The 27,411-nt window shown below is 43.0% G+C and overlaps 1 protein-coding gene across 1 annotated transcript in view; it reads right to left on the bottom strand.

Annotated features, from left to right (window-relative positions):
• Nucleotides 1–5,863, bottom strand: part of LOC149473188 (ankyrin repeat and fibronectin type-III domain-containing protein 1-like) — a 455,911-nt gene extending 450,048 nt beyond the window's left edge. The window contains exon 1 of the mRNA XM_089683050.1: nt 5,663–5,863. The gene's annotated coding sequence lies outside the window, so the exon portion shown is untranslated. The remainder of the gene's footprint in view (nt 1–5,662) is intronic.
• Between the last annotated feature and the right edge of the window lie 21,548 nt (nt 5,864–27,411).

A 27,411-nucleotide genomic window follows, 5' to 3' on the forward strand; every position in this document is an offset into this window, starting at 1 on the left:
ACTTTTTCAAGGCACTATATATATATATATTATTGTGGTTTGGAGGAAAATAAAACATGTTAATTAGAAACTGAAATAACATATACGGGGAAAAAAACTATCAATTTATAGACTGTAGGAAATGGAACAAACTTGCCTATAAATACAGTTTTTGATACCCATTTGTATTCAAATTTGCTGGTACTCTGAGCTGGAACTTATGGAGTCCGGAGGGGGCAGACTGAAATGTATGCACTGCTATTGCCTACATTCTCCTCTGTGGTTGGTTTATCAGAGACTCCTCTGTCACATACACAGATATAAGACCACGTAGCATTCACTTACACAAAGACATACACCGCAGAGCTCCCCCATTACACAGACAGCGGGCCACAGAGCTACATACATACACAGTGATCAGACTACAGAGCTCCTCCATACACAATGATCAGACTATAGAGCTCCCCCATACACAGTCATCAGACCATAGAGCTCCCCCATACACAGTGATCAGACTACAGAGCTCCCCCATACACAGTCATCAGACCACAGAGCTCCACCATACACAGTGATCACACCACAGAGATCCCCCATACACAGTGATCAGACTACAGAACTCCCCCATACACAGTGATCAGACCACAGAGCTTCCCCATACACAGTGATCAGACTACAGAGCTCCCCATACACAGTGATCAGACTACAGAGCTCTCCCATACACAGTGATCAGACTACAGAGCTCCTCCATACACAATGATCAGACTACAGAGCTCCCCATACACAGTGATCAGACTACAGAGCTTCCCCATACACAGTGATCAGACTACAGAGCTCCCCATACACAGTCATCAGACTACAGAGTTACCCCATACACAGTCATCAGACTACAGAGCTCACCATACACAGTGATCAGACTACAGAGCTCCCCATACACAGTGATCAGACTACAGAGCTTCCCTATACACAGTGATCAGACTACAGAGCTCCCCATACACAGTCATCAGACTACAGAGCTTCCCCATACACAGTGATCAGACTACAGAGCTCCTCATACACAGTCATCAGACTACAGAGCTCCCCATACACAGTCATCAGACTACAGAGCTCCCCATACACAGTGATAAGACTACAGAGCTCCTCATACACAGTGATCAGACTACAGAGCTCCCCATACACAGTCATCAGATGTCTTTATCACTTACAAACATCAGGACACATGTTCATCACTCACAGACATTGGGATACTTTTTCCTCTCTCCAGACATAAAGAAACGTTCTTCATTCAGAGACAATAGGACAAATGTCTTCCTCACTCAATACACATGTCCTCCTCATTCACAGATAACAGGACACATCCCATCCTCACTCCAGACAACAGAACATGTCTTCATCACTCACAGATATCAGGACACATCTTCTTCATTCTAGAAATTTGCTTTCCACACTCACATCAGGACACGTCTTCCATGCTCACATCAGGACACGTCTTCCATGGTCACATCAGGACACGTCTTCCATGCTCACATCAGGACACGTCTTCATCACTCACATCAGTACACGTCTTCGTCACTCTCATCAAGACACGTCTTCCGTGCTCACATCAGCACACGTCTTCGTCACTCACATCAGGACACGTCTTCATCAGTCATCAGGACACGTCTTCATCACTCTCATCAGGACACGTCTTCCATGCTCACATCAGGACACGTCTTCGTCACTCACATCAGGACACGTCTTCGTCACTCATATCAGGACACGTCTTCATCACTCATCAGGACACGTCTTCGTCACTCTCATCAGGACACGTCTTCCTCACTCACAGACATCAGGACACATGTCTTCGTCACTATAAGACATCAGGACATGTCTTCCCCTCTCATAGACATCAGGACATGTCTTCCTCTCTCATAGACATCAGGACACGTCTTCCTCTCTCATAGACATCAGGACACGTCTTCCTCTCTCATAGACATCAGGACACGTCTTCCTCACTCATAGACATCAGGACATGTCTTCCTCTCTCATAAACATCAGGACACGTCTTCCTCTCTCACAGACATCAGGACACGTCTTCCTCACCCACAGACATCAGGACACACGTCTTCCTCACTCACAGACATCAGGGCACACGTCTTCCTCACTCACAGACATGAGGACACACGTCTTCCTCACTCACAGACATAAAGACACATGTCTTCCTCACTCACAGACATCAAGACACGTGTCTTCCTCACTCAGAGACATCAGGACACATGTCTTCCTCACTCACAGACATCAGGGCACATGTCTTCCTCACAGACATCAAGACACACGTCTTCCTCACTCAGACGTCAGGACATGTCTTCCTCATTCACACACATCAGGACACATGACTTCATCACTCACAGACATCAGGACACATGTCTTTCTCACTCCAGACATCAGGACACATGTTCCTCATTCACAAACAACATTACACATGCCTTCCTCACTCACACACATCAGGACACGTCTTTCTCATTCAGAGACATCTGGACACATGTCTTCCTCATTCAGAGACATCTGGACACATGTCTTCCTCATTCAGAGACATCAGGACACATGTCTTCCTCACTCAGAGACATCAGGGCACACATCTTCCTCACTCACAGACATCAGGACACACGTCTTCCTCATTCAGAGACATCAGGACACATGTTTTCATCACTCACAGACATCAGGACACATGTCTTTCTCACTCCAGACATCAGGACACATGTTCCTCATTCACAAACAACATTACACATGCCTTCCTCACTCCGTACATCAGGACACAGGTCTTCATCACTCATAGACATTGGGATATGTCTTCCTCACTCAAGACATCAGACCACATCTTCCTCATTACCAGATAATGGGACACATGCCATCCTCACTCCAGACATCAGGAAATGTCTTCATCACTCACAGATATCAGGACACATTTTCCACATTCCATACGTGTCTTCCTCACTCCAGATATTAAGACACACTCACATCAGGACATGTCTTCATCACTCACAGACATAATGGAACGTCTTCCTCACTTACATCAGGACACATCTCTTCTTCACTCACATCAGGACACATCTCTTCCTCACTCACATCAGGACACATCTCTTCCTCACTCACATCAGGACACATCTCTTCCTCACTCACATCAGGACACATCTCTTCCTCACTCACATCAGGACACATCTCTTCCTCACTCACAGACCTCAGGACACGTCTTCCTCACTCACACACATCAGAACACATCTTCGCTCATAAACATCAGGAAACATGTCTTCATCACTCACAGACATCAGGAAACATGTCTTCATCACTCACAGACATCAGGAAACATGTCTTCATCACTCACAGACATCATGGAACATCTTCCTCACTCACATCAGGACACATGTCTTCCTCACTCACAGACCTCAGGACATGTCTTCCTCACAGACATCAGAAAACATGTCTTCTTCATTCACAGACATCAGGACACATGTCCTCATCACTCACAGACATCAGGACATGTCTTCCTCACTCACACGCATCAGGACACATGTTTTCATCACTCATACACATCAGGACACATCTTCCTTATTCCAGACATCAGGACACACATCTTCCTCACTCCACATCGCTCACACACATCAGGACACATGTCTTCATCACTCACACACATCCTCACCACTCCAGACATCAGGACACATCTTCATCACTCCAGACATCAGGACACATCTTCCTCACCTTCAGACATCAGGACACATCTTCCTCACCTACAGACATCAGGACACATCTTCATCACTCCAGACATCAGGACACATGTCTTCCTCACTCCAAACATCAGGACACATGTCTTCCTCACTCCAGACATCAGGACACATCTTCATCACCTACAGCCATCAGGACACATGTCTTCCTCACTCCAAACATCAGGACACATGTCTTCCTCACTCCAGACATCAGGACACATCTTGCTAACCTACAGACATCAGGACACATCTTCCTTACCTACAGACATCAGGACACCTCTTCATCACTCCAGACATCAGGACACGTCTTCCTCACTCCAAACATCAGGACACATGTCTTCCTCACTCCAGACATCAGGACACATCTTCATCACCTACAGCCATCAGGACACATGTCTTCCTCACTCCAAACATCAGGACACATCTTCATCACTCCAGACATCAGGACATACCTTCATCACCTACAGACATCAGGACACATCTTCATCACCTACAGACATCAGGACACATCTTCATCACTCCAGACATCAGGACACATCTTGCTCACCTACAGACATCAGGACACATCTTCCTCACCTACAGACATCAGGACACATCTTCCTCACTTACAGACATCAGGACACATCTTCATCACTCCATACATCAGGACACATCTTCCTCACCTACAGACATCAGGACACGTGTCTTCTTCACTCCAAACATCAGGACACATGTCTTCCTCACTCCAGACATCAGGACACATCTTCATCACCTACAGACATCAGGACACATCTTCATCACTCCAGACATCAGGACACATCTTCCTTGCCTACATCCATCAGGACACATCTTCCTCACCTACAGACATCAGGACACATGTCTTCCTCACTCCAAACATCAGGACACATCTTCATCACTCCAAACATCAGGACACATCTTCCTCACCTACAGATATTAGGACACACATCTTCCTCACTCACAGACATCAGGACACATCTTCCTCACTCACAGACATCAGGACATAACCACTGAGCAATATCAGGACACAAAGTTCCACATCCCAAAATGTTCCTGCACAGAGAATTCATGTTAACTTTCTTCAGATACACAACAGAAGACATAATGAGGGACAAGCAATCTATGGACTGGCAGGAACGCAGGTCCCATGTATACAAAGCCTCTATGGGTAGATTATTACCTACGGGGACATAAACTTCCCTCTGGCGAAGCGTAAAGCGCCCCCATCACAACCATAGATCATGCAGATTTTCTGAACAAAGCCTTCTTCCCCAGTCATACAGAGCAGACATGAAGTCACACAGACATTCACAGAATTGTAACCGCCGACTGATCCTGCCACCATCACTCAGCGGGCGCAAAGCAGATCATTGCTCCTGGAAACGTCTGCGATCTTGTACGGAGGTCCCTTCCACCAAGGCAGGCGCACTTTTGGAGGGGGATATTTCAGAAAAGATTTCTAGAGCCATTATCAGCGCTCCTGAGAAACTCAGTTCTGCTTTGCGCCCTACAAATACCTCCGTAGACTAGTTTAGCAGCAGGACTGGATGAGTAACCGACTCAAGCAAGGGGGGCAAGATGCAGAGGTTGGCCGTGTTCCGGTTCTCTGGATTGTAGAGAGAGGGTGGAAAGCTGGGGCAATAGCGCAGATGTTCTGCAGGAAAGATCGTTCCTGCAACCGTTGCACCTTTTTATTTTCCAGCAGCCGGAGAGTTCATCCGGTGATGGTCGGAGCGTAGGACATGCTGCTATGCTGGTAGTAAAAAGTGTATCTTCTCCAAGCTGTATAAATCAGTGGAGAGCCATACCTGTGACACCATGACATCACCTCTACCTGAGCCCCGGGGTCTGCAGTGCCCCCCCACCACCTCAATACCACCGTCTCACCCATGCACAAACAACATCCATCGCCTTTTCCTTCTATCCATTTCCTAATGTTCAAAGGATACCAGAGAAGCCCCGGCATCGCTCCTGCGGTCTGGTCCTAGCAGCCGTCTCTTCTCCGTCCCTCTCGCTCAGCCTGATTCTCTTAGGAATGTTTAATGAGAGAGGAGCATCTCGATCACCTCCCTGTCATTCAGCGCCAGCGAGGTTACCCCCTTCTTTTATAGACAATCTTCGCCTTTTCGCTTGTCTCTCCCTCTCCATCCTTGCCCCTCCTTCCCCTTTTCAAATCCTTTCTCCCGCCCCCCCTCCCCATTCTCCCTTAGAGATTCTTCAAATCTTGCACTTCACCCCCCCCCCCCCCCCTCCAACCAAACACCACCAGTCATTCAATAGTTGGGGATGGTAAACAACAACCCCACGTCAGAGAAGTATAGAACATGTTATCTTCTTGTGCCATTTTTACACATGCTGAAATCTTATTTTACCACCCCCCCCTCCTCTCTCCTGCTTCTGCAGTGAAGCTTAACGTTCTCATTGCCAGTAATTTCAGCAGCACACCTCTCTGCAGTGTGAAGTCCCCTGGCAACAAGGCAGTTAATACGCCAGTACCTTGCAGAACCGAGGAATGAAGTGCTTGGAGGTCTAGGAGACCTCACATCCCTCAATGGATGTCCTGCTGGGAGATGCAACCTAGCACAAGGGCCAGCTTGCCATGTTTAAAGGGTCAGTCCATCTCCAACTGATATTTTCACTTTGCGGTAGATGCTAGAGAGGTAAACCCATGACCAATTCCTGATATTTAATTCATTTATTTCAGGTACTTATATAGCGCCGCAAATTTTACGCAGAACCGAGGAATGAAGTGCTTGGAGGTCTAAGAGACCTCACATCCCTCAATGGATGTCCTGCTGGGAGATGCAACCTAGCACAAGGGCCAGCTTGCCATGTTTAAAGGGTCAGTCCATCTCCAACTGATATTTTCACTTTGCGGTAGATGCTAGAGAGGTAAACCCATGACCAATTCCTGATATTTATTTTATTTATTTCAGGTACTTATATAGCGCCGTCAATTTTATGCAGAACCGAGAAATGAAGTGCTTGGAGGTCTAGGAGATCTCACATCCCTCAATGGATGCCCTGCTGGGAGATGCAACCTAGCACAAGGGCCAGCTTGCCATGTTTAAATGGTCAGTCCATCTCCAACTGATATTTTCGGTTTGCAGTAAGCACTGATGTGCGTTGATGAGGCGGCACTGATGGGCACAGATGAGGAGGCACTGATAGGTTGCACTGATGGGCACTGATGAGGTGGCACGGATAGGCTGCACTGATGAGGCAGCACTGGTGGGCATTGATGAGGAGGCACTGATGATGCTGCACTGATATGCAGCAATGATGGGCACTGACTGGCAGCATTGACTGGTGGCACGGACTGGTGGCACGGACTGGTGGCACTGCTGGGTACTGATAGGCAGCACTGCTGGGCACTGGTGGGTGGCACTGCTAGGCACTGATCATCAGTGCCCTGATGATCAGTGCTGATCTGCTCTGTGACAGCTGCTGGTTGTCGGCAGTACTTTGCTCACACTGTGTAAGTGTGAGGAAAGTGCAGCCGATAACCGGCAACTCTATTTACTCGGTAATCTGCTGTGTCATTGGGCACAGCTGATCACATGGTAAAAGGTCGCTGTGATTGGCCTTTTACCTCATCATGTGATCAGCTGTGTCCATAAGACACAGTGATCACTGAGATCGCAGGGTGCGTGCCACTGGGACCGCGTTCTTGGAGGACGTCATATGACACCCTCACAGAACTGGATAACCGCGCCGTAGCCGTCATTCAGCTATAGCGCAGTTAGCGAGTAGTTTAAAGCAGTATTAAACCCAAACACAAACATTTCTTAAATTGCACCAATTCTTAGAGGTGAGGGCTGCATTAGTTTTCTTCTTTTAGCAGCAAAAGAGGTCATGTTTGGAGTAGGGTTTCACCGATACCAGTATCAGTATAGCTGCCGATACCAAACATTTGCACCAATTCTCCTACTCATGCAAACGCTCCGATACCTAAAACCAATACCCAAAATGATACAAAATGAATGGGCTCAAATCAGACTGCGAAGAATAGCATGCGATTTGAACAGGAATGAGAGGCCACTATGCTGGATGTTCCCAGAAGTCAAGTTATCTGTTCATGTACATAGGCCGGAAGGAAGTAGTGCAAGAGCGGGTCGCCGTTTGTAAATGGCCTCCATATTCACTGCCTGTGCGCGCTCCCTGGGATCTGGTGCCCGCTGCGCTGATCTGGTGCTGAACTCTGTGTGAGGTCCCGATTCATGTGATCAGTGATCACATGAACAGTAGTAAACAAGATGTCACTTCCTGACATCATTGCTTACTACCTGTGAAATCTGTGAATGATCACAGAGATCACATGGTACAGGACTATTCACAACAGCCTTGTACCATGTGACAAGCTGTGACCAATCACAGCTCACACAGTATTTCTCAATGGCTGCAAGAATGCAGCCGGAGAGAAGGAGAAATTATTGCTTTTACAGCCTTTATGGGTGTAAAAGTAATCAGTGTAAAAAAAGAAAAAAAAAATCTTCATCACCCCCCACAAGTAGTACAGTGTCACCATGGTGACACTGTACTGCTAGGGTGATGGTATGTTAAAAAAAACATAAATAATAATATAAAAAAAATAAAATAAAAATGTAAAAAATTGTTTTTAAAAATTAAAAGTTTTGGTTATAAACTAATTTGGGTTATTTATTTTTGTTACTAAAAAGATAGCTGAATACATTTTGGCGAAGAATTAGGAAGAAATATTATTTATTTGCTAAATTTTTTAAGAAAAACACTTTTTTTTTCAAAAATGTTTGGACTTTTTCATTTACATAGCAAAAAAATAAAAAATCCCAGTGGTGAATAAATACCAGCAAAAGAAAGTCTTGTCTTTGTCAAAAAAATGCTAAAAAATTCATATGGGTACAGTGTTGCATGACCGCGCAATTGTCATTGAAAGTGTGATAGTGCTGAAAGCTGAAAATTGGCCTGGACAGGAAGGGGGTGAAAGTGTCTGGACTGGAAGGGGGGGAAAGTGTCCGGGCTTGAAGTGGTTAAAAAGACAACAAAAGTTTATCCACTCAAACCTGTATAAATCAGGTCCAAAAAAAGGAAATCTCAGCAACAAAGTGAAATACAAAAATGTCTTCTTTATTGAATGCAAATCAAATATTCCATAGAGCAACCAACGCAAATGCGTTTCATTCAAGAAAAGACCTTATTCATAGCTGGTTATAAATAATATCTTTTCTGACTGCAACACATTAGCGTTGGTTGCTCTATGGAATATTTGACTCCTTGCATACAATTATTATTATTATACAGTATTTATAAAGCGCCAATAGTTCACTCAGCGCTGTACTTTACAAAGGGGGACAATAAAGAGGAAATTATTTATTTCGCCTTCTTGCCGACATTTAGATTTTTTAGATGTCCACACATGAGCAAATGGAGACTTCTGGTCTGCCACAGTGATTTCCAGCTTTAGTTGGAGAATTTCTAACCAGGTAGCAGCACCTTACCTTTGTCTTGTCTAAATCTAGGTTCGCACCTATGCAGGTTGCGTTTGATGCATTACGTTGCATTTTTGCACTTGTGTTTTTGATACATTTTTGATGTGTTTTGCGGAGGGGTGGGGTGTTCATTTTATTTTATTTTTCTTGTTGCTAGGCAGATTTTAAAAACAAAACGCATAAAAAAATGTGGTAAAAACGCAGCAAAAACACAGTACATGCTTTTCTGCAGCATTCTCATAGAAGTCTATAGAACCAAAAACACATTGTTTTCTGTTCAAAAAAGTCCCTGGCCCTTTCCAAAAAAATGCATCGGGTGAAAACACGGAGATGTGAACCTGTCCCATAGGAAATCATGTTAAATGCATGTCTGCAAAACACGGCAGCAAACGCTTAGGTATGAACCTAAGGTACTGTACAGTGGCTAAATGGTGCCCTTCCACCTGGCAGTACTAGGGTCGTTGGTTCAAATCCCAGCCATGGCAGCACCTGCCTGGAGTTTGCATGTTCCCCCTGTGCCTGTGTGGGTTTCCTCCGGGTACTCCAGTTTCCTCCCACACAGACATGCCGGTACATAATTGGCTTCTGTCTAAATTGTCCCTAGTATGTATGAATGTAAGTTAGGGACCTTAGATTGTACGCTCCTTGAGGGTTAGGGACTGATGTGAATGTACAATATACATGTAAAGTGTTGCGTAAATTGACAGCGCTATATAAGTACCCCAAATAAATGAGGTACCTGTGACTCCATGTCATCACCCCTGCCCTTTTCCTTCATTTTCATCTGGTGATCCAGCCATGAAGTCCATTGTTTTTCAACAGAACAAGCTCTTGTGCAGATGTAGCAGTTAGAGAGTTGAGATAAACCCTTTAACACTGGCAAGGGTGCTTACAATGATCAGCTTTTATTTATGTCAAAACTTGATTCCAAAAGGAGCAAAACTGTTTGCTGTAACTGCTTATGAAGCGTGAGCTGGAATTTGGCTTCAATTTGTTAGTGAGTTTAAATATGCTAGTACATCTAACACTCCCTCCCCCCCCCCCCCCCCCATTACAATGCTACTGTCCAAAGGTGTTTCTGTTGCTCTTCCATCCATAGTGGGGGCACTCTAATTCAGGAGGTGTGTCACTGGCCAGATCACAGGGGAAAACAAAGGGGGAAAAGAAAATAAAACGAATGCAGCCACCACATCTAATGACTGGTAAGCTGCAATATATGACATTTTTGGTTTTGGACTTACTACCACTTTAAATGTGGGGGCTGCATTTTTATGTTTTTAGGCTTTTTAATATTATTTTCACCTGGTGATCTGGCTAGTAAATCTGTTATTTTTCACTGTCCTTTATCAGGCCAAGCTGTCCATAAAGAGTGGAAGTTAAGAAGTTGAGACAAACCATTTAACACTGACAGGGGGCTTACAATGATCAGCTTTTATTTACTTATGTAAAACCTTTATCCCCAAAGGGAATAAAAACTGTTTGCTGTAACTGCTTATAAAGTATTAGCCAGAGTTTGTCTTCAATTTGTTAGTATATCTAAATCTGCTAGTACATCTACCACTCCCCTCCCCCCAGACTGACAATGATGCTGTCCAGAGGTGCCCCTTGTGCTCCTCCATCCTGAGTGGGGGCACTCTAATACAGGAGGTGTGTTACTGGCCAGATCACCAGCTGAAAACAGAGGGGAAAAGCCTAAAAAAAAGAAAACAAATGCAGCCACCACATCTAATGACTGGTAAGCTGCAATATATGACATTTTTGGTTTTGGACTTACTACCGCTTTAAATGTGGGGGCTGCATTTTTATGTTTTTAGGCTTTTTATCATTATTTTCACCTGGTGATCTGGCTAGTAAATCTGTTATTTTTCAGTGTCCTTTAACAGGCCAAGCTGTCCAGAAAGAGTGGAAGTTAAGGGGTTGAGACAAACCATTTAACATTGACAGGAGGCTTACAATGATCAGCTTTTATGTATATATGTTATCCCCAAAGGAAAAACAAAATGTTTTCTGTAACTGCTTATAAAGTATTAGCCAGAGTTTGCCTTCGATTTGTTAGTGTGTCTAAATCTGCTAGTACATCCACCACTCCCCTCCCCCCAGACTGACAATGATGCTGTCCAGAGGTGCCCCTTGTGCTCCTTCATCCAGAGTGGGGGCACTCTAATACAGGAGGTGTGTTACTGGCCAGATCACCAGCTGAAAACAGAGGGGAAAAGCCTAAAAAAAGAAAACGAATGCAGCCACCACATCTAATGACTGGTAAGCTGCAATATATGACATTTTTGGTTTGGGGTTTAATACTGCTTTAAATTCAGGTGTTGTCAGTGAAGGATATGCCTAGTGCTAAAGTATACAAAACGGTTTGCTGTAATTGCTCATAATGTGTTATATGGAGTTTGGCTTCAATTTGTTAGTGTATCTAAATCTACTAGCTCAACTAACACTCCCCTCCCCCCAAACTGACAATGCTCCTGTCCAAAGGCACCCCCTGTGCTCCTTCATCCAGAGTGGGGGCACTCTAACCCTAGGTTCACACCTAAGCGTTTTCTGCAGCGTTTGGCAGAAACGCACTACAGTCCATTGAACATGATTTCCTATGGGACAGGTTCACGTCTGCGTGTTTTCACCCGGTGCAAAGGGTCAGGGACTTTTTTTAAGTGCAAAAAGTTGAGTTTTTGGTTCTATAGACTTCAATGGAAACTCTTCAGAAAAGCATGTAGTGCGTTTCTGCTGCGTTCTTTATGCATGTTGCATTTTAAATCTGCCTAGCAACAAAAAAAAATGCAAAAACGTGGCAAAAATGCAAGTGCAAAAACACAAAACACACCTCAGAAACAGATCAAATGCAACCTGCATAGGTGTGAACCTGGCCTTATACAGGAAGTGTGTTACTGGTCAGATCACAAGGTGAAAACAAAGGGGGAAAAAGTCTAAAAAAAAAAAAAAAGAAAACTAATGCAGCCACCACATCAAATGATTGGTAAGTTGAGATATATTACATTTTTGGTTTTAGGTTTAAAACTGCTTTAAATGGACCATTTTATGCATTGTAGAGATCTATATGTATCACATCCACAGCTCCTTTGAATGCTTTCATATGGTGACAGAGGAATTGTAAAATCTGTGGAATTGTAATAAATTATACTCAGTCGCATTATATAGGTGGTGAAAGTATAACACGAGCAGGGGTGGACTGACCATTCGAGCACTCGGGCACTGCCCGAGGGCCCAGGGTCAGTAGGGGGCCCCATGAGATGCCCCTGGTACCTTTCATTGGCTTTTTTGGGTGTGGGTGAGGACACAGGGGCCCCATGATCCCCTATTGCCCGGGGGCCCCATGAGTTGTCAGTCCACCCCTGAACACGAGCCCTGTCTGCAAACACCAACTAATTTACATTTAACAGCTTCTTGACCGCCCTATAGCAGATATACTGTTACAGGGCGGCACGGGTTTGCAAAATCACAGTTCTCCTCCCCATCGGAGATCCTCGGCAATCACCGGGCGCTCGTGAGTAGTCACCGTCTGGGACCCGGTGAATGACAGCCGCGGCCATGAATGCAAAATCATGTATATAAAACATCATTTTGCATTTGCGGCCGCCACTGTCAGTCACCGGGTCCCAGACGGTGACTACTCACCGGTGCCCGGTGATTGCCGAGGATCTCCGATGGGGAGGAGAACTGTATGTAAACAATACAGTTCTCCTCCCTGTCAGCTTGTGCACACTGCTTTGGATGGCTGTGCACAGCAGTGTGAGTACAGTGAAGCACACAGACACGGCCCCCTATGTAAAACACACACAGCGCACAGTTAACCCTTTGATCGCCCCTCATGTTAACCCCGTTCTGCCCAGTGCCATTAGTACAGTGTCAGTGTTTTTTTTTTTTGCACTGATCACTTTATTGGTGTCACTGGGGATGTCAGTGACAGTCACTTCCCCCCCAGTGTCAGAATGCCCTCCACAGTCCCGCTATAAGTCGCTGATCGCCGCCACCAAAAATAATTCCCAGTATATATACCGCCTTTTTCAGACGCTATAACGTTCATAAACCAATTAATTTACACATATTGGGATTTTACTTTAGCAAAGATGTAGTAGAATACATTTTGGTGTAAATTTATGAAAAAATTTGATTTTTTAAATTTTTTGCTGCACATGTTTAATAGCAAAAAGTAAAAAATATAGTTTTTTTCTCAAAAGTGTCAGTCTTTTTTTTTATAGCACAAAAAATAAAAACCGCACAGGTGGTCAAATACCACCAAAAGAAAGCTCTGTTCGTGGGGAAAAAAAGGACGTAAATTTCATTTGGGTGCAGTGTTGCATGATTGCGCAATTGTCAAAGTAACGCAGCGCAGTAATACAAAAAATGGCCTGGTCAGGAAGAGGGGTAAATCCTCTGGGGCAGGGGCGGACTGACAACTCATGGGGCCCCTGGGCAATAGGGGTCCATGGGGCCCCTGTGTCCTCGCCCACACTCAAACTACACCCAAAAAAGCATTTGACCAGGGACATCTCATGGGACCCCTACTGACCCCGGGCCCTCGGGCAGTGTCCGAGTCCCCAAATGGTCAGTCCACCCCTGTCTGGGGGGCAAGTGTAGCCCAGATTCTATTGCAATCATAAGGAATTCAATCATCACTGCTTCTTTTACAATTTAATATCTGGGTTTGCAAACACATTTGATGCAAACAATGTGCAATTTAATCTTTTGTGGCTATTGAGGAACATGCAGTATATAAATGAACTTTTTTTGTCCTTTTTTAAGCTAACCATACACTGGTGTCATTTCATTTGAAAAATTCAAATTGTTGAAACAGATTTTCTAATAGTTCATGGAGACAAACGAAAGATCTTTTTTTTTTTTTCCTACATAGAAAGCTGAAAAATCAAAGGAGATGGATCTACTTTTCTTATATGAATAAACAAAATTCTAACTGTGAATGTGTTTCGGGTTGGGAAAAAAAGTCACACTTAAGGCTCCATTCACACTTCAAAATTGTGCGATTTTCATTGTGACTTTGCAGAGCGACTTGATGCAACTTTTCTGCGACTTTGGATGAGTGCGACTTTGGTGAGAGTTTGGCTTTGACCAAGGCTGTTTCTGCTGTAGAAAGTCGCACACAAGTCGCATGTACACCATTCAGGTGCGACTTTCATGCAACTTTGGAGGGTTTATATGAAGTCTATGGCTCTCAAGTCGCATGAAAGTCGGACCAAAGTAGTGCCGGAACTACTTTGAAGTCGCACAGATATGAATGGTACTCATCAGGAAACATGGGGGGTGACTTGTTTTTCGACTTTGGACCCCAAGTCACATGGCAAGTCGCATAAGTGTGAATGATCCATAAGTCCTCATGCACACGGGATGTTTTTACAGCGACTGTTTTTGGCGTTTGACGTTTTTTTCTACAGCTAGTAAACCCCCCAGCATGTTATCCTATGTGTCCATGCACACAGAGACTGGAATCAGCGTTTTTTGGCTGGAAAAAAAAACAGAACTATGGGTTTCTAGAGGCGTTTAACTGTAAAAATTCTCTAAGGCTATATTCACAGTTGTTCAGCGTTTTTAGCGCATATTTTACTGCTTTTTTTGCATGTGTTTATACAGCATTTTTAGCTGTTTTTTTAGCTTTGGTGTTTTTTTATTAGCCAAGAGAAAAAAATATCATCTATTGCATCATTGGTTGCTAGGTTTTTTTTTTTTAGTTTTTCCATCATCTTTTAGTTTTTTTTAATAATAATAATAATAATAATAATAATTATTATTATTATTCATTTATTATTATTTTGTTTTTTGTTAGGGTGAGGGGTTAGAGTTAAGGTTAGGTTAGGATAGGATTAGGGGTGTGGGTTGGGGTTAATATTTTATTTCTTATTATCTATTTATTTAAAGCCTTTTAGCTTTTTATTTTGTATTTTTTTGTGTTAGGGTGATAATATTATTATTATTATTAATATTATTATTATTATTATTATTATTATTATTATTAATAATAATAAGAAGAAGAAGAAAAATAATAATAAGAATAATAAATGAATAAATAAATTCACAAATATATTAAAATAATCATAAATAAATACTTGTAATAATAATTAACCCATAACCTTAACCTCTTAAAACCTAAAAAAAAAGTAATAAAATAATAATTTATTTTTATTATTATAATTATTATTATTGTATTTTTTGTTCAAGTGTTTATTATTACTATTATTATAATAATAAAAATAATAATAATATTAATAATACGAATTATTTTTTTTATGGTTAGGGTTTAATTATTATTTATTTATTGTGATTTTTTTATTTGTATGTGTATTTATTTGATTTATTTCACATTTATTTATTCATATATTATTACTTTTTTTCCATTTTTTCATTTGAGCAGAAAATCGCGCAAAACGCACATTAAAACGCGCAAAAAGCGTGCAAAAAAACACGCCAATTGTGCATTCTATTATTTTCTATGGGAATAAAACATGCAAATCTCCCCAATTTGAGCTACAAAGGTAGCTCCAAAACGTTTTTGAGCTTCAGGCGTTCTGCTTCAGGTGACTTGGAGTGGAGATGTGAACCATCTTCATAGAGTAATATCGATTTTTTTTATTCTTTTTTCCCCTGAGTGTTTTGAAGCTTCACGCTACAAAACGTTCAGGTGTGAATGCAGCCTACTGCTGAAAAATGCAGTAAAACACGTCAGACCAGCGTTTTTGGACTTTTTGTGGGCAAAAAAAATTGGGGGGGGTTAAAAAACGCAATTGCGGGAAAATGCGACAGACCAGTGTTTTGGACTTTTTCTGGGCAATAAAAATGGGAGGGGGGGTGGTTAAAAAATGCTAAAAAATGCAAATGCGGGAAAATGCGACAGACCAGCGTTTTTGGACTTTTTCTGGGCAAAAAAAATTGGGGGGTTTAAACAAATGCTAAAAAACGCAAATGCGGTAAAATGCGACAGACCAGCGTTTTTGGACTTTTTTTGAGCAAAAAAAATTTGGGGGGGGTAAAAAACACAAATGTGGGAAAATGCGACAAACCAGCATTTTTGCACTTTTTCTGTCCAAAACAAATTGGGGGGGGGGTTAAAAAATGCTAAAAAACACAAATGCGGGAAAATGCGACAGACTAGCGTTTTTGGACTTTTTTTGAGCAAAAAAAATTGGGGGGGGGGTAAAAAACGCTAAAAAACGCAAATGTGGGAAAATGCGACAAACCAGCGTTTTTGGACTTTTTTTGTGCAAAAAAAATTTTGGGGGGTAAAAAATGCTAAAAAACACAAATGCGGGAAAATGCGACAAACCAGCGTTTTTGGACTTTTTTTGCGCAAAAAAAATTTTGGGGGTAAAAAACTGCTAAAAAGCGCAAACGCGGGAAAACATGGCAAACTGCAGCTAAACGCGAATGCAAAAATACTAAGAAATGCTGAAAAAATTATGTTTTTAATGTGACTTTACACAGCTAATGGTACCGGCGTTATTAAACGCCCCGTGTGCATGGAGCCTCATTCTGATGCGAATGTTCTTAGGTAAGGTGATCTGTAAGTCTAACTTTCGTTGTCACGAACATTCATTCATTCAGTGATTATATGTTGTATACAGGGGCAGACTGACCATTTGGGAACTGGGGCACTTCCCAAGGGCCCGGAGTCAGTAGGGGCCCCCATGAGATGCCCCTGGTACCTTTCATAGGATTTTTTGGGTGTGGTTTGAGTGTGGGCAAGGACACAGGGGCCCCATGATCCCCTATTGCTCGGGAGCCCCATGAGTTGTCAGTCCGCCCCTGCGTGTATATATGAAAAGCAATACATGAACTGACTAATTCATATGTCTGTGATACCAATAAAATACACAATCTTTTTAGCAGCCTTTTGTATTATAAAAAGCCTTTTGAAGTCACCCTTAAGAATGAGTGGCGGTGATAAGACTCAATCAGTGATCTAGCCTTCCAATCAAAGCCCATGATTGAGAACATTCATCACGCTTCTTCAAGCACTCCATGCTCTAGATTTCTGCTTTTTATTCTACCTCTTGCTTTGTTTTCGGATGGCTCCTGGAGTCACAATATCTCTAGGTGTCATCCATAAAATCCATCATAATATCATGTGCAATGAATGCCACCATAAAAGATTGTTGGATTACAACCCCGGTCACAGTGGATGCGAATTGGCATGCATGCCACACAACTTGCAAATCGCATGCCAAGTCGCACCCAGGGGCGGACTGACAACTCATGGGGCCCCCAGGCAATAGGGGATCATGGGGCCCCTGTGTCCTTGCCCACACGCAAAGCACGCCCAAAAAAGCCTATAAAAAAAAAAAAAGTACCTGGGGCAGTCATATGGGTGCGGTCCCGACCGATTTCTAAAGTGGTACATGCACTACTGTTGGTGCGATTTGCATAGACATCTGTGTCAGATGAAATCAGAATGTCCCCTGACTTTAAAATTGTGCAACTTCACTGAAAGGCTGGCCATACACTATACAATTTCTGCCCAATTTCCTTTAGATTTACCTTCAACTATGTAGTGCAAGGGCCTGCCTAATAGGATACAATTGAAAGTGTTGTTTAGGTTTGACCTCCTATTATATGGTTTTTGGTAAATCTAAACCAAAAATCTCAAGAAAATTGTATAATGTATGGCCAACCTAATGCAGGCCATAGATGGGTCGAAAATCGGCTGATTATTTGGGCGAAAAAAAAAATCGGACGATTTTCACACCGCTAATGGGTTAAATGGTCGGCCGTTTTTCTGGATTTTTCACTTTTTTTATCGGTAAAGTTGGAAAAAAATCGGTTGATTTTGCCGATCGGCTGATTTTCGCGGCAATGGTGGGCAAATCGGCCGATCTTTTTACCGATAAAAAATCTGCGCATTAGCCATGACCTGGAAGAAAAAGAAGAAAAGAAAAAGAAGAAGAAAAGAAGAAGAAAAAGAAGAAGAAAAGAAGAGGAAAAAGAAGAAGAAAAGAAGAGGAAAAAGAAGAAGGAAAGAAGAGGAAGAAGAAAAAGAAGAAGAATTCCAGTCCGCTATTATATTTGACATGAAAAAGTCCTGAGGTTGCAACAATGTATCTATTTGTATCCGAATAAAACCATCTGTATCCAACATGGATACAAACAGATACATTGTTGCAACCGCTATACTTTTTCATGTCAAATATAATAGCGGAGCTCTTTGCAAGGGACAGAAGTAATTAAATGCCGGCCATAGATGAGACGAAAATCTGGCAATTTTTTTTTTTACCGTTGGTGGTAACGTCGGCCTATTGATCGACCGATTTCTCATTTTTTTTTTTTTAAACGGCCGGTTTTCGACCCGTCTATGGCCCGCATAAGTCTGGCCATACACTATACAATTTTCTGCCCAATTTCCTTTACAGCTTTCATGTGACCCAACTCTTTCCCAGCCTGTCTGCAGAGAACTATTAGTGGGAGGAACTTCGAGCCCTCTGCTGCTGGTCACATGTTTCAAAGAAATTAAAAAACAGCCTTTGGAATACAGAGGAAAATCCATAATTAATATCAAATAAACATGTTAAATTGTTATATTTGAATTCAATTCTATATTCATTTTGTATGAATACATGGCACAGGCTATATAGGGGGAGGTTCTTCCAATCACAATTTTTTTCCCTCCAATCTGTGTCTATTGTTTGTATGTGCTTAGAATTACAGGGAGGTGAAGCCTCCATCAATCAACATGTAATATTCCACTCCCATTGTATTTAGCTGTTTAGTGGGAATGGAAAAGGAGGGGGGAGTGGGCTGTCATTTATCTGGAGTGTACACGCCAACATGTGTGACTCAAAAGCCACACGGGTTGCACAGATAAGAAAAAGGAGGAAATTACCAGCTTAAAAGGAAACTGAAACTGGAGCATGCTCAGTGGATGTGACAACGGTATGTGCTTAGAATTACATGGAGGTGAAGCCTCCATCAATCAACATGTAATATTCCACCTCCATTGTATTTAGCTGTTTAGTGGGAATGGAAGAGGAGGGGGGAGTGGGCTGTCATTTATCTGGAGTGTACACGCCCACATGTGTGACTCAATAGCCACATGGGTTGCACAGATAAGAAAAAGGAGGAAATTACCAGCTTAAAAGGGAACTGAAACTGGAGCATGCTCATTGGATGTGACAAATGTATGTGCTTAGAATTACAGGGAGGTGATGCCTCCATCAATCAACAAGTAATATTCCACCTCCATTGTATTTAGCGGTTTAGTGGAAATGGAAGAGGAGGGAGTGAGTGGGCTGTCATTTATCTGAAGTGTACACGCCCCCATGTGTGACTCAATCGCCACATGGGTTGCACAGATAAGAAAAAGGAGGAAATTACCAGCTTAAAAGGAAACTGAAACTGGAACATGCTCAGTGGATGTGACAATGGCTGGTCTACACAATCTCAGGCTGCAGTGGGGATACAGACAAGGAGGGAGCGGGGATACAGACAAGGAGGGAGGGACAGTGAATAGCAGGATCAACCAGGTTTTGTACAGTACAGTATGTACAGTAATACAGTGTGTACGTACAGTTTTTAATGATGTGGATTTATTAACACTTTAAAGCACCGACATTACAGGGTCTAAAGCTGAACAGAAGAGCTAATGTGCCAACAAGAAATTTGCTGATAGGAGGAAAGACAACAAAGCACTAGGAGGATGAGCTCATCAGTCTTCTTCTTCTCCTTCACTGGTTGGGTGAGGGTCAGCATCAGATGTGAATGTTTCCTTGGGCGATCTGCATGCAAATATGGTTTATCTAGGAATACCTAATGTTCCAGACTGACATCCACCCATCATGGCTTTTGATATTTGCATAACTCCTCCCAAGAGACAACCCAATGCTTCAAGGCTGAGGAGAAACTATGTTTTTCTGGCCCCTCCCACTAGCCATGATCTTGCCGCAATTGCACAGAGAAACACAGAGACTCAGTGATGACATCACTGCATCAAAAATAAAGCCTATAATGACAATAAAAAACTTTAGTTAAAAAAGTAATTAGCACACTGATGAGGGGGCAGAAAGGGATCAAGGAAGGCGAAAGATATACAGATTAAACTTCAGCATTGAAGGTGCAGTCTTCAGAGCTGTCATGCTGACATTATTTTAGGTTCCATTTGGTGTGTGCTGGAGATGCTTTGATATTTGTAAAATTTTTGTTAAATATTTCCTCTGTTGCACTAATTTTATTAACGTTCTCTTTGAAAGATTTAAAGTCTAACTCCAAGCTAGCGTTTAAATGTCCCCCAGGAGGGATAAAAACCAAAACAGCAGCTTTGGCTGCAATACTCACCTCTCAAGTGCTGGTCCCTGCAGTATGTTTTCTCTGCCGCAAAATGTCCTCAGTCAACTTGGTTAAAAATGGCTACCATCATTCAAACCGGGAGAAGAAGATGATACTGTGGGTGCAGGGCGTCATAGACCCGCCCTCTAAGCGCCCTACAATCACAATGTAATGATGGGGACTGTGGTACCGACGTCATCACGTCAATGGTGCTTTCTGCATCATTGAAGAATACCTGCTGTTGGAGAAGATCCCAGGAGATAGAGGACTCGCCTGTCCAACCTGAAGACCTTTGAAAACGTTAATTTTATAAAGAGAAGCAAAATATACATGTATGGGACATGTATGTATGGGGGTTAGTGGCAGAGCCCAGAGTTGGGCTTTTAAGTGTTGTTAATAGAAGGACTGAGTTTATTTATTTTAGGTACTTATATAGCGCCGTCAATTTACGCCACGCTTTTACATGTATGTTGTGCATTCACATCAGTCCCTAACCCTCAAGGGGTGTACAATCTAAGGGCCCTAACTCACATTCATACACATACTAGGAACAATTTAGACAGGAGCCAATTAACCATCCAGCATGTCTTTGGAGTGTGGGAGGAAATCCACACAGGCACAGGGAGAACATGCAAACTCCAGGCAGGTGGTGCCGTGGTTGGGATTCGAACCAACGACCTTAGTACTGCCAGGCGGAAGTGCTAACCTTTTAGAAGAGGTTTGCTGTATCGGTTGCTTAACAATGGAGAACTGCAAGTTCGAGGTTTGTGCAGGTTATGCAGCTTTCTGCCGATTTCACATTTTTGGTCACTCTCAGTGAAAGCCGCTGGTTGTATCTGATACCGAGAGTGATGGTGATGGGAGCTGGAGACATGAAGACAGAAATGTGGGCTCTTTTGTTCATGGACAATATTTCCGCTCTTCTGAAAGTTTGTAAACAGGAATAAGCTATGTTAACCTGCGAAAAGCACAGTCTGGGAAAATTATTATTTAATCGTATTCAAGAGGTTTTGGAAAGGCTGCCTTACGCATTACATTTTGGCATCAGCAAACCGGATGATCTTCTGTTACTATGGCAACCCCAACGATTGACGTGTCATGCCTGTAAACATCCATAGAGAAGCCCTTGAAACCAGTTCAATGGATGTAGTGTCCCCATGGATGACTGGGAAGAGAGACTGAAAAGCACTGCCAGACTACACCAAGTTCCTCAGGCCTACTGTGTAGATCTGGGTATGCAGTCATTAAAAGGGAATGCATGAAGAACCCTTTTGCCTGCAGTTTTGGAAGCACGCTCCTTTTTAGAAAAATAATTCTGCTCTTGAAAGACATTTTTGAAGAAGCCTCTGAAGACTTTGTGATGCCAAGGAAGTTGGGGCAGCACAGTGGCTAAATGGTTAGCACTTCCGCCTGGCAGTACTAAGGTCATTGGTTCAAATTCCAACCAAGGCACCACCTGCCTGGAGTTTGCCTGTTCCTGTGTGGGTTTCCTCTGGGTACTCCTCTCGCACTCCAAAGACATGCTGGTAGGTGAATTGGCTCCTGTCTAAATTGGCCCCAGTATATGTATAAATGTAAGTTAGGGACCTTAGATTGTACACTTTCCCAATGGAACGCAGATGAAAATAAATCTCACAGATGTAACGCGCTCTTGGTTAGGCAGATAGTTGTTTGTTTTTTTTCTTTTTAGACAGAGGCTGATTAGCAGCCTGGGATGAGTCAGCCTGTGAGTGAGACAGGAGTTCACCTCAGGACAGGCTAGGGAGGTTCTGAAAGTCGAAGCTTCTGGAACCCTTCCACCTCTCCAGAAACCTGAGAGCTTTCTAGAGGAGGGGAAGAGGCAACCCCTTGGCAGGAGGCTGGGCATGGTGAAAAAGGCAACACTTAGGTATCACAGATTTCTTTTTTACTCGCGTTACTGCAATATCAAAATGTGAATGCGGCCTAAAAATATGGTGGTGTGCCCAGTAATCTTTTAATTCTCCCATGTTGTTCAGGTAGATGTCCACCACTCTAAGGTTGCCTACCTTTGCTTTAACCACTTGCTGACTGCGCTATAGCCAAAAGATGGCTACAGAGTGGTCAGCTAGTTCTGGGAGGGCATCTATAGACACCCTCCCAGAACCACACTCCCTGGGGTGCGCATCCGGCACGCTTTGTGATCGCTGTGTTCGTGGCAAAGGGGCAACCTTAGCCTTTTACCATGTGATCAGCTGTGTCCAATCACAGCTGATCACAATGTAATCAAACTTGCCGGCTATCAGCATTCCTTTCCTGATGTGCTGTCACAACGTGAGGAGAGGAGAGCTGGTAACTAGCAATTCTGACAGGGGACATATACATTGATAATTATCAGTGCAGCCCCATCAGTGCCCATCAGTGCTGCCTATCAGTGCCCATCAGGGCTGCCTTTCAGTGCCCATCAGGGCTGGCTTTCAGTGCCCATCAGTGCTGCATATCAGTGCACCCTCATCAGTGCCCATCAGTGCAGCCTCATCAGTGCACATCAGTGAAGGAGGTAATTTACTTATTTGCAAAATTGTTTAAAAGAAACTAAGAAAAAAACATTTTTTTTGCAAAATTTTCAGTCTTTTTTGTTTGTTTAGCAAAAAATAAAAAACCAAGTGGTGATTAAATACCACCAAAAAAAAGCTTCATCTGATAAAAATGTGCATGATCCTGCAATTGTCATTCAAAATGCGACAGTGCTGAAAACTGAAAATTGGCCTGGGCAGGAAGGGAGTTAAAGCGCCTGGTATTGAAGTGGTTAATGTAATGCACAAGGATGATATGCTCTTCTTGTTGTCTTTTTTATTTATTTGTAGTGTATTTTAGATATTTAGCACTCGAATAATTAGCCCAAGCCTGGTTCCCCAGTTTCTTCTCACGAGACATAAGTGTACTTTGGTTGTAATAAGGACGTCTTTCTTAACTCCACTCCATAGCACCTTATGGAGTGAAATGCATAGAAGGAGCAAGTGGATTTTCCTTGTATCAGATGGCATTAATAAATCCACCTTGGACATTTGGAAGTTGAGCGGCTCCTTCGTTGTTTATTTGTTACTTATGTCAGCGGATCACAGCTTGTTTTGGAACCTTCTTCTTTCTATTGGTGGGCGGTGAGAGTAGGCTTGCAGTGGAGTAGTTGAGACAGTGTACAAATACCCAGTTTTGTCTCCTGACCAGGGGCGGACTGACCATTTGGAAACTCGGGCACTGCCCGAGGGCCCAGGGTCAGTAGGGGGCCCCATGAGATGCCCCTGGTACCTTTTTCATAGGCTTTTTTGAGTTTGGGCAAGGACACAGTGGCCCCATGATCCCCTATTGCCCGGGGGCCCCTCACTGCCTCTACACAACTGACACAAGCCCACGTTTTAGAGTGCGCGTGTGAACGAACCCTAAGGAAAATGGATATCTGGAGGATGGTAAGAACAGTGTAGACTCCAGGGGCGGACTGACAACTCATGGGGCCCCCGGGCAATAGGGGATCATGAGGCCCCTGTGTCCTTGCCCAAACTCAAAAAAGCCTATGAAAAAGGTACCAGGGGCATCTCATGGGGCCCCCTACTGACCCCGGGCCCTCGGGCAGTGCCCGAGTTTCCAAATGGTCAGTCCGCCCCTGGTAGACTCTACACTGTAGAACGTTTATTATATTCCCTATTCTAATTTTTCACCCCTGTACATTTTTGCCTACATTTCACTTCACTCCGAATATACTATGCCAACCCCACAAGTGTAGAGGAATCTTCAACAATCTGGCAGAGGGAATACAGATGAGTACAGGATGGAGTCTAATAATTGTAAATCAGCAGGAAGGAAATGAGTGATATTATAACACTACACCTCAATCGCCGCCTCTGCCAAAACCAGTTTAGTTGAGATCTCTTAAATAATAAGAAAAAAAATAGAAAATAAAAGACAATTTGTATTTTACTAAGAATTAGAGGACTTGAAACAGAGTATCAACATAAAATTTAAAGTTAAACTCCATCCCAAACCCTTTAAGTTTTAGAAACATTGGAGAAGGTACTGTGTCCCCATTCAAAGTAGAACTATAGGCAAAACCTTTTTTTTTTCATTTTGGATAGAGCACAAAGCTCCTAATTCACTCCCTGGTTATCTCTCGACTCGATTTACTGAAACTCCCTCCTCAATGGCTTATCTTTACATAGACTATCCCCCCTCCAGTCCATCATGAATACTGCTGCCAGACTCATCCACCTTACCAACCGTTCAGTGTCTGCTACCCCTCTCTGCCAATCCCTCCACTGGCTTCCACTCGCTCAACGAATAAAATTCAAAATACTAACAACAACTTACAAATCCATCCACAACTCTGCCCCCAGCTACATCACCAACCTGATCTCAAAATATCAACCAAACCGCTCTCTTCGATCCTCCCAAGACCTTCTGCTCTCTAGTTCCCATGTTACCTCCTCCCATGCTCGCCTCCAGGATTTCAGCCGAGCTTCTTCCATCCTATGAAACTCTCTACCCCAATCTGTCTGGCTGTCTCCTAATCTATCCACCTTTAGACGATCCCTGAAAACCTTTCTCTTTAAAGAAGTCTGTCCTGCTTCTACTTAGTAAACAGCCATTTATTTCCTCCATCAGCTCATCCCCCACACAGCTATTCCTTTTTGTATCACTCAACCCTTCCTCCTAGATTGTCAGCTCTGACGAGCAGAGCCCTCTGTTTCCTCTTGTACCAAATTGTATTGTAACTGTAATGTCTACCTTCGTTTTCTAAAGCGCTGCACAAACTGTTGGCGCTATATAAATCCTGTATAATAATAATCTTTGTCCAGTTGGGGACTTTTCCCTTCACAGTGAGCGGAAATCAGTGCAAATTAAGGGAATTCCTTGTGGACCCCCAGGTCACCAGAACTATTTCCCCTCTATTACGTTTCTGGGGACAACCCAAAATTTTGGATTTTCTTTTACTTTCACTTTCAGTGATAATGGTAAACAGGACAAATAGAGGATGAATCTCCTCAACGAGGACAGCAATAAAAACTGACAAGCATCCTAATCCCTCTTCACTCTATCCAAAACTTAAAAAAAGTTTTGCTTTTAGTTATACTTTAATATATTTTCCCTTTCTTCCTGTCTCAATGTCTCAGAGACACAACAGGCAATGGGCACATACAGTCATGGCCGAAATTGTTGGCACCCTTGATATTTCTCCAGGAAATCATGTATTTCTCACGAAACGTATTGCATTAACACATGTTTTGCTATACACATGTTTATTCCCTTTGTGTGTATTGGGACAAAACAAAAAAAGGGAGGAAAGAAAGCAAATTCGACATAATGTCACACAAACCTCCAAAAATGGGCTGGACAAAAGTATTGGCACCCTTTCACAACTGCGGATAAATAAGAATGTTACAAGCATGTGATGCTCCTGTAAACTCACCTGGGGCAAGTAACAGGTGTGGGCAATATAGAAATCACACCTGAAAGCAGATAAAAAGGAGAGACGTTCACTTAACCTTTGCATTGTGTGTCTGTCTGTGCCACACTAACCATGGACAACAGAAAGAGGAGACGAGAACTGTCTGAGGACCTGAGAACCAAAATTGTGGCAAAATATCAACAATCTCAAGGTTACAAGTCCATCTCCAGAGAACTAGATTTGCCTTTGTCCACAGTGCGCAACATTATCAAGAAGTTTGCAACCCATGGCACTGTAGCTAATCTCCCTGGTCGTGGACGGATGAGGAAAATTGATGAAAGATTGCAACGCAGAATAGTCTGGATGGTGGATAAGCAGCCCCAAACATGTTCCAAAGACATTCAAGCTGTCCTGCAGGCTCAGGGAGCATCAGTGTCAGCGCGAACTATCCGTCGACATTTAAATGAAATGAAACGCTATGGCAGGAGACCCAGGAGGACCCCACTGCTGACACAGAGACATAAAAAAGCAAGACTACAGTTTGCCAAAATGTACTTGAGTAAGCCAAAAGCCTTCTGGGAAAACGTCTTGTGGACAGATGAGACCAAGATAGAGCTTTTCGGTAAAGCACATCATTCTACTGTTTACCGAAAACGGAATGAGGCCTACAAAGAACAAAACACAGTACCTACGGTAAAATATGGTGGAGGTTCAATGATGTTTTGGGGTTGTTTTGCTGCCTCTGGCACTGGGTGCCTTGACTGTGTGCAAGGCATCATGAAATCTGAGGATTACCAAAGGATTTTGGGTCGCACTGTAGGGCCCAGTGTCAGAAAGCTGGGTTTGCGTCCAAGATCCTGGGTCTTCCAGCAGGACAATGACCCCAAACATACGTCAAAAAGCACTCAGAAATGGATGGCAAAGAAGCGCTGGAGAGTTCTGAAGTGGCCAGCAATGAGCCCAGATCTAAATCCCATTGAACACCTGTGGAGAGATCTTAAAATTGCTGTTGGGAAAAGGTGTCCTTCCAATAAGAGAGACCTGGAGCTGTTTGCAAAGGAAGAGTGGTCCAAAATTCCGGGTGAGAGGTGTCAGAAGCTTATTGATGGTTATAGGAAGCGACTGATTTCAGTTATGTTTTCCAAAGGGTGTGCAACCAAATATTAAGTTAAGGGTGCCAATACTTTTGTCCAGCCCATTTTTGGGGTTTTGTGTGACATTATGTCATATTTGCTTTTCTGCCTCTGTTTTATATTTGTTCCAATACATACAAAGGGAATAAACATGTGTATAGCAAAACATGTGTTAATGCAATACCTTTTTTGTGTGAAATACTTGATTTTCAGGAAAAATATCAAGGGTGCCAACAATTTCGGCCATGACTGTATCTCACCAAAGTGAAAGAAGTTGACAGTTAGTAGTAGAACAGAAGAGCCTACTGGAAGATTGTCCTTCTTGTTTAAGTAACAACTGTAAAATATGAGATTTATCATCTTTAGGTCCCATTGCAATGAGTGAATAAAAACAGTAATTCTAAGCCAGCCTT

Source organism: Staurois parvus, unplaced genomic scaffold, assembly GCF_062004578.1.
Source record: "Staurois parvus isolate SC_StPar_1 unplaced genomic scaffold, SC_StPar_1.0 ptg000018l, whole genome shotgun sequence".
Lineage (NCBI taxonomy): Eukaryota > Metazoa > Chordata > Amphibia > Anura > Ranidae > Staurois > Staurois parvus.